This window comes from Sycon ciliatum, chromosome 5, assembly GCF_964019385.1.
Source record: "Sycon ciliatum chromosome 5, ocSycCili1.1, whole genome shotgun sequence".
Classification (NCBI taxonomy): Eukaryota; Metazoa; Porifera; class Calcarea; order Leucosolenida; family Sycettidae; genus Sycon; species Sycon ciliatum.
This window is the reverse complement of record NC_088647.1, coordinates 18,909,455-18,922,054: the sequence shown is the minus strand read 5'-3', so window position 1 is coordinate 18,922,054 and position 12,600 is coordinate 18,909,455. Positions and strand designations below refer to the sequence as shown.

At 45.9% G+C, this 12,600-nt stretch overlaps 1 long non-coding RNA gene across 1 annotated transcript; it reads left to right on the top strand.

Annotated features, from left to right (window-relative positions):
- Positions 1-9,658: 9,658 nt before the first annotated feature.
- Positions 9,659-11,575, top strand: LOC135817932 (uncharacterized). Its single transcript, XR_010553596.1, has 2 exons — positions 9,659-10,333; positions 11,247-11,575. It is a non-coding gene; the product is annotated as an uncharacterized LOC135817932 (long non-coding RNA).
- The last annotated feature ends 1,025 nt before the right edge of the window (positions 11,576-12,600 follow it).

Below are 12,600 nucleotides of genomic sequence, written 5' to 3'. Positions count from 1 at the left end.
GGTCTATGCCAGCACTGATGGCTTCAAGGGTACTGATGTCATTGTCGTGGCAGGAGCCAGAGCGATATGCAGCACACACAGCCACTGACTTCTTATCCACAGTTCTGACACTCAGCCGTATTAGCTCCTCATTACCGACCTGGATGTCATCGAGTTCTCGGAGGGCCAGACTGGCTTTAACCCAAACCGCAACTCCTCCTCCATGAGCTGTTCGATCATTCCGCAGTGGGGAGTAGTACCCAGGTAAGGACAGTTCGGAATCAGTAGCCTTCTCAGGGGTTAGCTTGCTCTCTGTGACAATGGCAATGTCAGGTTGGTGAACGTGTACAGCATGGTGAAAGTCACCAAGTTTACTCAGTAGTCCAAATGTGTTCGTCAGCAGGATCCGAAAGGATCTAATTGGAGCTTTGAGCTTGAGTGTCGGAGGACTCGGAGAGAGCGTCACTGTGTGAGCCGGACAAGGTGTCCCCCTTTGGAGCATCACTGAGAGTGTCACTGTGTGAGCCGGACAAGGTGTCCCCCTTCGGACGCTCACGGTGGCGCCAAACCCGCGCGTACAGTGGGCGAGGCCAAAAGTTTGGAGCAGTGGCGATTTCAAGGTCAGTCGCATCGATCATCAAGCGGGCAGACACTTTCCCATCTTCTGTGGTGTGTATGCTGCACTGGTGAACCTTCACCGGTTTGTTTACTGCTGCAGAGCGTTGCTCAGTGAATTCCTTGACACTTTCTTCACTGCTATGTGAGTTCAAATTGCCCACATAGATTACGGCTTTCTTCACTCTGTGAGGTTCGTTTGATACCAGTTTCCACGTGTCATCCGTGATTGGCTCTAGCTTCAGTGGCTTGGGCTTGACAGTGGGCCGCTCAATAGGCCTTATGCACATTGTACAGATGCACGAAATCCCGTATAATCTTGTAGAATCCCGTAGACCCGGTTGGGTGTTGAATGTGCAGGACCCTATTGTGTTTACTGCTATTTCCACTATGAAATGGGCCATGAAGGCATTTCATACGAAATCTTTTTCCGGCAGAGATCTAGCTAGTCGTTAGTTCAATCCCAAAGTGAAGAAGGCTTGAAAAGTGATCGTTTGCCATGAATTGTGAGGCTAAATGGGTCAAACGCGCATGTATAGCACACAATGAACACCCAACCGGGTATGTACACACCTACGGCCATAGTACAGAACTTCGTACATCTGTACAATGTGCATAAGGACTATTGCCTGGGACTTGTCCTCATCCTCCGTTGACGTTTCATGGTCACTGGCGGGGTCACACACGCTACGGGAAGTGCTACGGTGTTCGTCTGCATCAGTGGTACACGTGGCAGCCTGGCCTGCGCGAGTACGGGTACGCTTGCTGGTCCTTCCCGCTGTACTCTCCATCGTACGCTGGCTGTGCTGGTTGTGGGCAACTGCTGGAGGAGTCAGGGGAGAAGCACTTGCTGCGACAATGGCGGACTCCCTGAGGGCGACAACCTCCTCGTTCAGGCCTGCAATTTGCCTCGATAAATCATCGATCCTATTCTTTAGTCGTGTCTCGCGGTCTGCGGACTCCGTCACAAATGTTGCCAGCGTCTTTACTACGTCTAAAATCGAAGACTCGATCCCGGGGAGGGAGCACAACAATTTTACCTCCGAATCCGTCAGCCCGCGAACGGCAGCTTTTGCTGGAGGCATGGCGGAGGTAGGCCAAAGCTATCCAATGTCTACCTAGTTTCCTACTACTACTACTACTATACCTAATGTTTGAAACCAGGCCGGCCTGATGCCGGTTTCCTGGCGAGAAACTGTGGGAGCCTCAGAGCGCAAAAACCTGCACCCTGCTCCAAAGTTTGAAATTGTAAAGTTTGAAATTGTAATGCTATTGCTATTATAGCAATAAAAACTGCTTTATGGCAGTTTTCTAAAAAAAGTTATTGTGTTCTGGTCCATGCCCATGGACCCCGTCTAAAAAGTAAGAAATTAAAGGGGAAGTGCATCGATTTTTCAAGTAGGGCTCAGATGAAAGACAATTGGATATCGGTTCCGATGGTATATCTCTCGCTTGCGTACGGCAAGGGAAACTTGCCATATCGCCGATTTCCTGATCCTGTTTCCATGGCGACTACAGGTGATGACGCACATTCTGCTTAGCTCCGTGAGAGAGAAGGTTGATCACTGCAGAATTGTGTCATTTCCAGTTGTCTTCTTGTATTCACGAAGTGAAAGAAGTACTGTGTTCAATGCTGTTAGTGCCGTGAACTGTTTATTAGTAGTCCTCTCCGTTGTGTACTGGGACGTGACACCGACAGGGGAAAGCTGGAGTGCGGAGACGTTAGCTGGCAAGCGAAAATCGTGACGAACCAAGTGCTGAAATCTTGGTTGGGACAAATCAAACGTTCAGCATTTACCTCAACCAAGGACCATGCCGTTTGCTCTTTCCACTTCCTGAAGATGGATGCGCTGCCTACTGGAGACTCTCCTATCTCTCGTAACATCTTCTGAAGCCAGGTGAGACGACGAGTAGCGGAGACTAGCGAACGAAATCAAGTAATGTCGTATGTTTTGAAATTTTTGCTGCTCAGGAGAGATGGCATTATATGAACTTAGTCCATGTGAACTCAATCAGCCCATGAACTAACCCATGAACAAATGCTTTCCTTGCAGACGTGCATGTGTCTATCCAATCTACACGTAGAGATCATTCCATGCCCTCAGTGAATGGCCTATTTATATATTATTTTTCCATACACTTCATCTGCATGTTGTCTCTATGGAGAAGGGTATTGTTCATTTCATATGAAGAAGTTCGGGCAATAGATGCTTTCCTTTGGTACAATTCTGTTGACCTGATGTTCTTTCTAGCTTCATGGGTAGCTTAGGTGAGGTACCATCACCATCATGTTTACATGAGGGTCAAACACTGCACTGTTCTTTGTTGTGACATGACGTAAGTTATTGTAAGTGCTCGCAGACTCCATACATTCCAGCAACACCTAGCATGGTTTTCCGTCAACGTTGTGGGTGAACAAATTCCTTTCCAACATATTTATACAGACATGCCAGCACACACCATGCACCATACACACACTTGCCCTGCCCTGTCGAGTCACAGCCACGTGGGCCCGGAGGGGCAGTGGAGAGAGAATGGGAGAACGCCGCCCCATGGCGTCCGGGACACAAAAACAAGAGTTTGTCCGGCTACGTAGGGAGCAACACACGTACATATACATACACCACACACACACACACACACACACACACACACACACACACACACACACACACACACACACACACACACAAAATGAGAGTTCGGGTCATCTGCCACGAGACTGACGTACGGCCGGGGAGAGCTTCAGCAGCAGTGTCTATTCCTGCCCTGGACCGAACGGAAGCAGCGGTCGCGGGACACAGTATTCACCACAACACGGCTCCACTGTCGTTGGGGGCTGAGCCACACACTTGTGACGGGCAAGAACGCCACAGCTAAGAAAGCAACGGCCACAGCGACCACACTGGCATGCTCCACGCTGCTCCTGCACACACTCTCTCCCTCTCTCTCTCTCTCTCTCTCTCTCTCTCACACACACACACACACACACACACACACGTGCGCACATACTACAAGAAAGAAAGAGAGCATGAGTGTCAGATTCTTGCATAGGAAGTGTTTATCAGCACACACTTATACATGCACATGCAGGCACTCAACGACCAACTATGCACCATGCCGTATGTTCGTCAAACATAAGATTGCAATACCAAAGAACAACATAAACAAGATCACTTACTTCGTTCTCCTCCAAGTATGTCCTCCCCAGCCATTTCCCTAGGCGGAATGTAGCCTACGAAATGGTTTCTCTAGACTAGGAGAAGATGCTTGGTATTCGCCATCTCTCCTGAGAAATGTTCAGCAAAAATTTCAAAACATACGACATTATTTCGTTCGCTAATCTCCACTACTCGTCGTCTCACCTGGCTTCAGAAGATGTTACGAGAGATAGGAGAGTCTCCAGCAGGCAGCGCATCCATCTTCAGGAAGGGGAAAGAGCAAACGGCATGGTCCTTGGTTGAGGTAAATGCTGAACGTTTGATTTGTCCCAACCAAGATTTCAGCACTTGGTTCGTCACGATTTTCGCTTGCCAGCTAACGTCTCCGCACTCCAGCTTTCCCCTGTCGGTGTCACGTCCCAGTACACAACGGAGAGGACTACTAATAAACAGTTCACGGCACTAACAGCATTGAACACAGTACTTCTTTCACTTCGTGAATACAAGAAGACAACTGAAAATGACACAATTCTGCAGTGATCGACCTTCGCTCTCACGGAGCTAAGCAGAATGTGCGTCATCACCTGTAGTCGCCATGGAAACGGGATCAGGAAATCGGCGATATGGCAAGTTTCCCTTGCCGTACGCAAGCGAGAGATATACCATCGGAACCGATATCCAATTGTCTTTCATCTGAGCCCTACTTGAAAAATCGATGCACTTCCCCTTTAACGAAATGTGATAGCCGAAAATTAAAATTTCACACAAAACCTCACAATAATCACGACACTTTCACCACTTGTTTATTCCGACACTTGTACTTGTACAAGTACATGCATATGAAAGAGGACCACGAGGGGAAAAGGTCGTCTCGCATTCTGTGTGTGATTATTGTGAGGTTTTGTGTGAAATTTTAATTTTCGGCTATCACATTTCGTTAATTTCTTACTTTTTAGACGGGGTCCATGGACCAGAACACAATAACTTTTTTTAGAAAACTGCCATAAAGCAGTTTTTATTGCTATAATTTCTTTTGTTTTTTTGGCTAAAGGATATAATTGTGTCACCAATGAAATGCCCAAATAAATGAATGCCTACATGTAGCGCCTCTACATGTTATTATTATTATTATTTTATTTTACTAGGGTGTTTCCCACAGACCTATGGTCTTCTTACGGGAGCCCCTATGTACGTGTATCATATCAAATTCAATACCGTCGTATATATACGCATTGATGTGCAAGCCTTTTCTTGCAGAAAATGGAACCAGTCTTGCATACATGTATTCATGTTCTTCTGCAGGGGAATCATATGGGTAGTGGCGGTGATACTTTTTTTATACGCAGGTCATTCTGTGGATGTTGCAGAATTTCATGACTCTGTCATAAAATTGTCTTGTCTTTCAGAAAATTCAGGTGTCCACACCCTAAATCACATTTACTTGTGAATTGTAACAAGGTGCGTGCCGCAGATGTTTTTGTTGATTCTGTGTTTATAATTGTAGTCATGGGTTGTCGTGATAAGGTCATCCGGCATCATTATTGTAGTGAAATCGTAATCCTGTTGATGTCGATAAACATTTTGGAAGCAGTTCAATGACTTCAAAGCGTTACAAGTCCACGATTGTCTAAAACAACACAGCAAAGTAGGAACAATAAACATGTATTAAAATGTAAACAAATACATTGCAGTATATATATAGAATATAAGGGGCAAGGATATATCGTTGGAGGTACTGAGAGATAAACAAGGCACACCATAATAATAACATGTTACACGACTTCGGGGGAGTATGAATGATATCCAGTCAAACCTCTTTAGGACGAACATCAAGGGACCGATGGCATTTGCTCTGTGAGTTTGTCTTAACCCTATTTTATAACGAGTGAATACAATTATTTCTCCAATAGAGACACGAATAGATTTCTTCTGCAGCGAAAGATTCGAAGCCAGACCAAACCATTGACTCGTCTTTTATGAAAGAAATGAGTCATTGAACCTTTCTTTAGCAACATGACGGCAACTGAAACAACAACAGAGAATATACGATACATGTACAGCACATTCTTGCAGGTACTACAAACAGATTGCAGATCGTAATTCTTGCTCTACCGGCACGCAACTTTATTTGGGGCAGTGCAATCTTGGCGCTACTCACAAATCAAACAGCCCAGACTCGAGTAAACAAATCCGATCGTACGAGATTTTCACGAGACGAGACTGCACCCATTGGCTTGTTTCGTATGAAGCAAACAAGTCACTGAAGGCATGAACCTCTCCATAATGGAGATTTTCCCTGATATGCAAATTTAATTTGCATACTAGTACTCGGCCAATGCGTCCTTGAACCTATAGTCTGTTTCAAAAAGATTTACAATCAAGTTTGGGTCTTAAAAAGTATGAAGATAAGGGAAATTTGGACAACAAAGTACATAGAATGGCTTGTTAGGACACGGCAAATTGTTCTGTGAAGGTTTCGGAACAATTGGACCAGCCGTTAAGGAGTTAGAATTTCGGCCAGGTTTCCGGCCTTTTCCCATGGTTTACAATTTGCCCAGGAAGCCAGTATCGATTTTTTTTTATCAAAACCCACGATTTATCCCTTCCTTTTTGGCCTTGTGGTTATGAATGCTGTCTGCTGACCATGAAGTTGTGAGTTCAAATCCCAACCTATCCTCAAGTCAAACTTTTTTTCATTGTTTTGGTGATCAAGCTGGTACAAGACAAAGAAGATGGCTGCACCAAACGACTTGTTGTTGGAGCTCGCGCTTCCTGCCGAACTGACTGACACTTGACTGGCTCACGCCATGTGAACACACCCACAATACTGCAATGGTGTGAGTGAATATGGAAGTCATCGCGCTGTAGCTTTTTGAGATGTATTTTAGTATTTCAAGATCGACAATTTATTTGAATTTAGCAGTCAACGCCGTCTTCTATCAGCGTTCACAAGCGTCTGCTTTTCTCAAAATGTCGTCGAAGTCACACGGGTAGCTCTGCCAAGTCATGGCCTTGGGAATGAGTCCGTGTCGATGTCGTTTTCGTCACACGGTGAGTAAATTGCATCGCAGCTCAAAGAAACTATTTTGGTCACAAAACGAATTGGGACACATGCCGCTCGTCAACATTTACAACACTTTCGTTTCGACATGTCCTTCCTGACTCCATTACGAGGAAGAACTCGTTTGTTGTAAACCAGACGTACATGACTGTGACTGTATCAACGTGAGTTGTCATTTTTCCTGCTTTTGCGCGGAATATTTCTTCGAGTTCACAGTGAGTTTTTCCAGGCAGCGCTCGAGTGCTCATACGGTAAGACGGCAAACTCCGTGGGCGATCGCCAAGATTGCAAATCTTTTTGAAACGGACTGTAAGTCCTTTCCCTCCAGATTGGGAACTGCCAACGATGCTATGCCACTGATTCATATTCTACCCTATGATCGGAGCACGGAATGCCGGAAGTAATCATGACCAGTGCCTTACTTGTAACGTACCAATGTACAATGAACATGAGTATTTCGACAACACATCTAAGCCTCAGCAGCAACATAAGCCTTACCGTCAAGAAGGTGAACTCGCGTTCTTCGCACACTGTTGGCAAGGGCAAAGAGATACGAATGGATCTAAATCCGAATAACATCAGCACACGTTTCCGTAAATGAAAGGGTGAGCATAAGCAAATGAATCGAAGGTAGCTGGTCAATTCAGAAATCACCTGTCATTGAGTATCCCGTAAAAGGAGGCCTCGACAGCAGAAACGTTAATAATATAGAAAAGAGATCCTGTCAGCTTTTCCATTATTAATTTTATTGAATTCCACCTAAAATCAGCACCCTTTTCGTAAATGAAAGAGTCAACACAAGCAAATGAATCAAAGGGAACTGTTCAACTCACCTGTCATTGAGTAATATTCCGTGAAAAGAGGTCTCAGCAGAGCCGAAGCGAAATAAGCCAGGACACGAAATATCCGAAACAGCTCATGCAAGAAGCATTTCCAAAGAAGGAAGTTCCTCGCGCATGCACATCCGAAAACGGACTGCACTGCATGCAACACAATGTCTGCCATGCACGTGCACAGCACGCGGCTACCACGCGTTGGTAGATCTATAAGTGAAGTACCGAGCACCTTACGTAGAAACTTACGTAGCATAGCGGTGTCGTTTTTTCTGCCATGTGAACACAATAATAGAAAAGCTGACAGGATCGCTTTTCTAAATGTTGTATATTATTGTATGTATGTGTGCATTTCCACGAACAGTGTAGACAAGCGTGGAGAGTGCATTCATCCCTCATCAACCACTTCCCCTTGGGCTTACGAGAGTTTTTTCTGCGTACCTCTCTGATACTGTATTGATGCCGGTACCTGTACCTTGATGTGTTCCTCTATCTGCAGTCGCCTTTAACCTTCGGTCAAGTTAACGTTTATTGTGCTCTATTTATCGTGCGAATCAAAATAAACAATAATAACACAAGTCGTGCTAGAGTGACGACATGTGCGTGTAGTAGGGTTGATGCGATGGGACGTTATAATTAGGTGGAACAGAACACACATTGGGCATCATTGATTGTGCTCAGTCTAAACAGTGAACATAATAATTATCTCCAGTGACAGACTGTAGCGGCTAGCCTCCAATACGTAGCTGGCACTAGTCGCTACTGCTTGTTTGACAGGTGCCGCCAGAACCCCTGTTGTGTCATGCTATAGATGCACATGCCCTGTTCTGGGGCATACTGAGGTACTTTGATTTTGTTGACTGCATGTAGACAGCATCCAATAGTAGTACTCGTAGACCTTGGCTCTTTGTAGGTCAACCACCATCGCATGGATCGATCGGTGACTATGCACTTGGAGGTTGGAATAGCCCGCGCTGAACAGATCTTGCCATGGCCCAGGGAGTGAACTCGCTTACTCGACTATCCCGGTTTTAGTTAACCAGCATGAGTGGTGCAATTTGTCCATACCATGTTGCGAGCTCACAGTTGTTTGGGCAGGTTTTGAGCTGCACCACGAAACAAAGCGAAATAACGGCGTGACTGTAGAGCAAGGAAGCGGCGAGACGGCGCTTCCAGGACGAAACAGGCAGTAGAGATGTGTTCACAGCACGAGCAACCTCTCAGACCCTGCCGGTACTCCACAGTTACAAGAAAATGTCGGACTGGACGACGCGCCAATGCAAACCTGCTACATCCACCCAGGCAGATAGCTGCCAAACCAGGCCAATGTCGACCCACTGCATACCGGTATGTCAATGTCAAACAGATCCTGCAGGAGAAGACTGGGATGATATTGGCGTCCAGTGTACGGACACCAGTCACATTTCCTGCGTCTTTTGCAGCATACAGGATAGACTCATCACTGTAAAGTCCACTACTTCGTGATTTTTATTTGTAGAATACATGACAGGCGTATTCAGTGTGCCTCGCAGGACTGCGAGATGCTGCAGAAGACCAGTTTCGACCTTTCTGGACCGCCATTCACCGACGGTGGGCTACACGATGCTGGAGGAACTAGATTCCAGTGAAAACCCAAGATTCCTTTGCTCCTGGACGCTCCGACGTGTTGTGATATCTGCCAGGTGCGCAGTAACTAGTATTTTCATCGCTATAGCGAGGACGACGCCGATCGGCAAACTCTCGCTCACAGCCATCACCAGCCTCTCAAAACCATCACTTGGCATCCCCCAGAGGTATAGGAGAAAGCCAAAACAGCTCTCAACAAACAAAAGCTAAGGACGATGGAAAGAGAGCATGTCAAAAAGAAGACGAACAGTATGAAGTTCAAATGGGTTTGAACACTCGTTCCACCAACTATACCACTTTCAATAAATCGTGACGCCATTTTGTTTTAAAGGGGAACTCCACGAAAAAATGAAACTAATACTTTGATAGCCTGTAGAGTTTCGGGCGCTGAGTCGAATGGTCTTGGTCCGAAGTCTCTACGACGAAGCGTTCTTGAGATATTTCACTTTGAAATTGCAAAAACGGGGGCCGCGCCCTGACGTCATGCGGCCATTTGGTTACATCATCACGGGCTGCCTACGTCATTGTGGCAAAGTCGTTTCTCTTCGCCAGTCTACAAGCACTAATTTTAGTTGGTATTTCAAGGGAAGATGGGCGATTCCGAACAATCCTCTGTCCCCAGCAATGAAGGCAGCGATGCTGAGGCCAGTGAGGACGACCAACAGCCCACCGCCGCGTATGGTTGGGGCAGGGAGCCCAGATACTCTGCTGAGGAGCTGCCATCGCGTGTAACAAATGTGGAGGAAGAAGATGCGTCAGCAGCTGCGTCCGACAGAAGACGAGTAGCTTGGCCACCAGAATCTCGATTCGTTTGGGACTCCGACTGGTGCGAGCGTGGACAAAAGTGTATAGCCATGCCCAGCCCGCGGGAATGATTTTGCTGGTAGGATGCTGCCGTCGCTGTCGACAAGACGGCCCAAGGTTTCTTGCGTAGCGGACCTCGCAGATTACGAGATCGTATCCTTGCATTAGCCTCAGGCTGTGCTCATCACTGCTCTTCGAGGTTATCTCCACATGCAGAAGCCGCCAATGCCAGTGACAGAAGAGTCTGACATTAGGTAAGCCTCAATTAGTTTGCCTTGACTTGTCTTGTGAGGATCGCGTATCAGCATGATACACTTATTTTTTTTTTGGGGGGAAATTTATTGTTGTCAGGCGCACTACAGTAGGCGTCGCACAAGAAAGACATTGTACTGGTAGTTATCACAAGTTTCATGCATGACACAAACAAATTTCTCTTTGCTCCGAGTATGCCTTGACTTATCTTGTGAGGATCGATGCGCGTAATGTTTTGTGTGTAACTAATTATTGTTGTCAGGCATAGCACGAACAACGTTGTTCTGTACTATAGACCGTGCTATCACAAGTTTTCAGGCATGACTCACATTTGTCTTTGTCATTTTCCCTTGGATTGGTACAAGATCTACAAAGTATGGTAGGTAGTGTTCTGTTGGTGAAGAGAGCACTGCACACAGTTTATGAGCACCATGGGTGCATTTGATCACACCCGAACCCATACTTTATCGTTTCAAGCGATAGACTTTGTCAATAAACTCGTTTTCTAGTATACCATGGCATGCAACGTACAAGCGTGGGGTCAAGAAAGCGTACACCAAAATAATGCACAAATTCTGGCAGGAGAGTAAGAAATCTGTACTTTCTGACCAAGACATCTCTGTACTAGTAGGTAATCGAACGCGTCCTAATCAGTATTCATCCCCCAGATCATTGGAATTCAATTTGAAATCAGCAATTATGGTAAATTCTACAAGACCCTCCATCTTTGTACCAGTGGACACTAAATTAGTATGGCGCGCGCACTGAAAGTGCAGGTAGGTACCGGTAGGTGCAATACAGCGCATATGTAGAGTAAATGAGTATTTGACTATAATAATTATTACGGTACAGCAATGTGGTATGTGTACAAGCACTCATCATACACATTCCATATGACATTCTGTGTTTGTGTAGATCTCTACGCTATGCGGCACACAGGCAGTACACACTATGTACACGGCAAATTGGGCAAGCACGTTCGTTGTCGTCTTCCAGCCTGCGTTGTGAATACCATCAGGCAAAGATATCCAAATCCTGCACCACCTCAGCCTTCTCAGGAGGCTTCCACCTGGAATTTGGCAGGGAAACACGCTTCTCCAAGGCAGGAACATGGAGGTTGCCATTTGCAACCGCTACCACCTCACACATGAGCTTGTCAACATACTCATAGCTCTTTCTGTCGTATAATTTTCTATTTGGCCACAGTCTTCTTTATGCTTTGAGAACTGGACTTTATACCTTCCTATCGCGGTCTTTTTGGTTGTGCTGTGGCGACGGTTGACATTGACGTCGTCAAGAGCTGCGAGATGTGCGTGTCCAATCATCCCCAGAATTGAGAAACGAATGCGTTTGAGAATGTAGTTTGGCATGACACTGTGATATACCTGCATGGCAAAAAGAATGTGGAGAAAACACACTTGCTTAGACAATATACTGCTGTATGAGAAAATGGAAACTTCACCGTACAGGACGACTCTTGTTCTCAATTGCATTGTTCGTTTCATTCCCTGTGTTGCCCATAAGAGACGGGAGCAAAAATGTTGCAGCAGATGTTTGTTGTCTTCTGGCGTGGAGTGGCGGCGTCATTAGATGTACACATAGTCATTTCACTAAGTATACCACTACTACAGCATATGTACTATCCTTAGGCTAGCGTGCGTGCGAGTGAGTTTGAGTATGTGGGTGCGTATGTGTGTGTGTTGTTGTGTTTGTGTGTGTGCACGCACACGCACGCGCGCGCATGTGGGTGATGGTGTGAGTGCATGTGTATAATATGTGTAGTTCCCACTGTATTCCTTGCACAATAGGTCTTCACTTACTTTTCTCTCGCATACAACCAGAACCCATTCCTTGTTCGAAATTAGATTTTTTGGCCTGGTGATCCCGCAAGCGTGGAACTCGGAGTGTAATATACTTTTGTTTCACTTTACTTGCACTATTCCAAGGCTGTCCAGACTTCTAACAACTGCTCTGAGTGATATGGTATTCATGCAACCATGCTTTGAAGTAGGGTAGCTGTTATAAATAGAGACATATCCACGCAATCAACTTACACTGGTTCGGTTTGGCAGGATTGGTGAGACAGTTCGTCGTGCATGCTGCCTGCACATCGCAAGCAAACAGTTCTGTAACTTTCGTACTTGCTGGGGGTCTGTCTGTTTGCGTCCCAGTTGATGACAGATGTGCACAGTTTGAGTACTGGTATGGCAAAGTTACTGGGGTAATATCGTTCATCAGCTAGCTGCAGTCGGAGTTGATGGGGTGATGT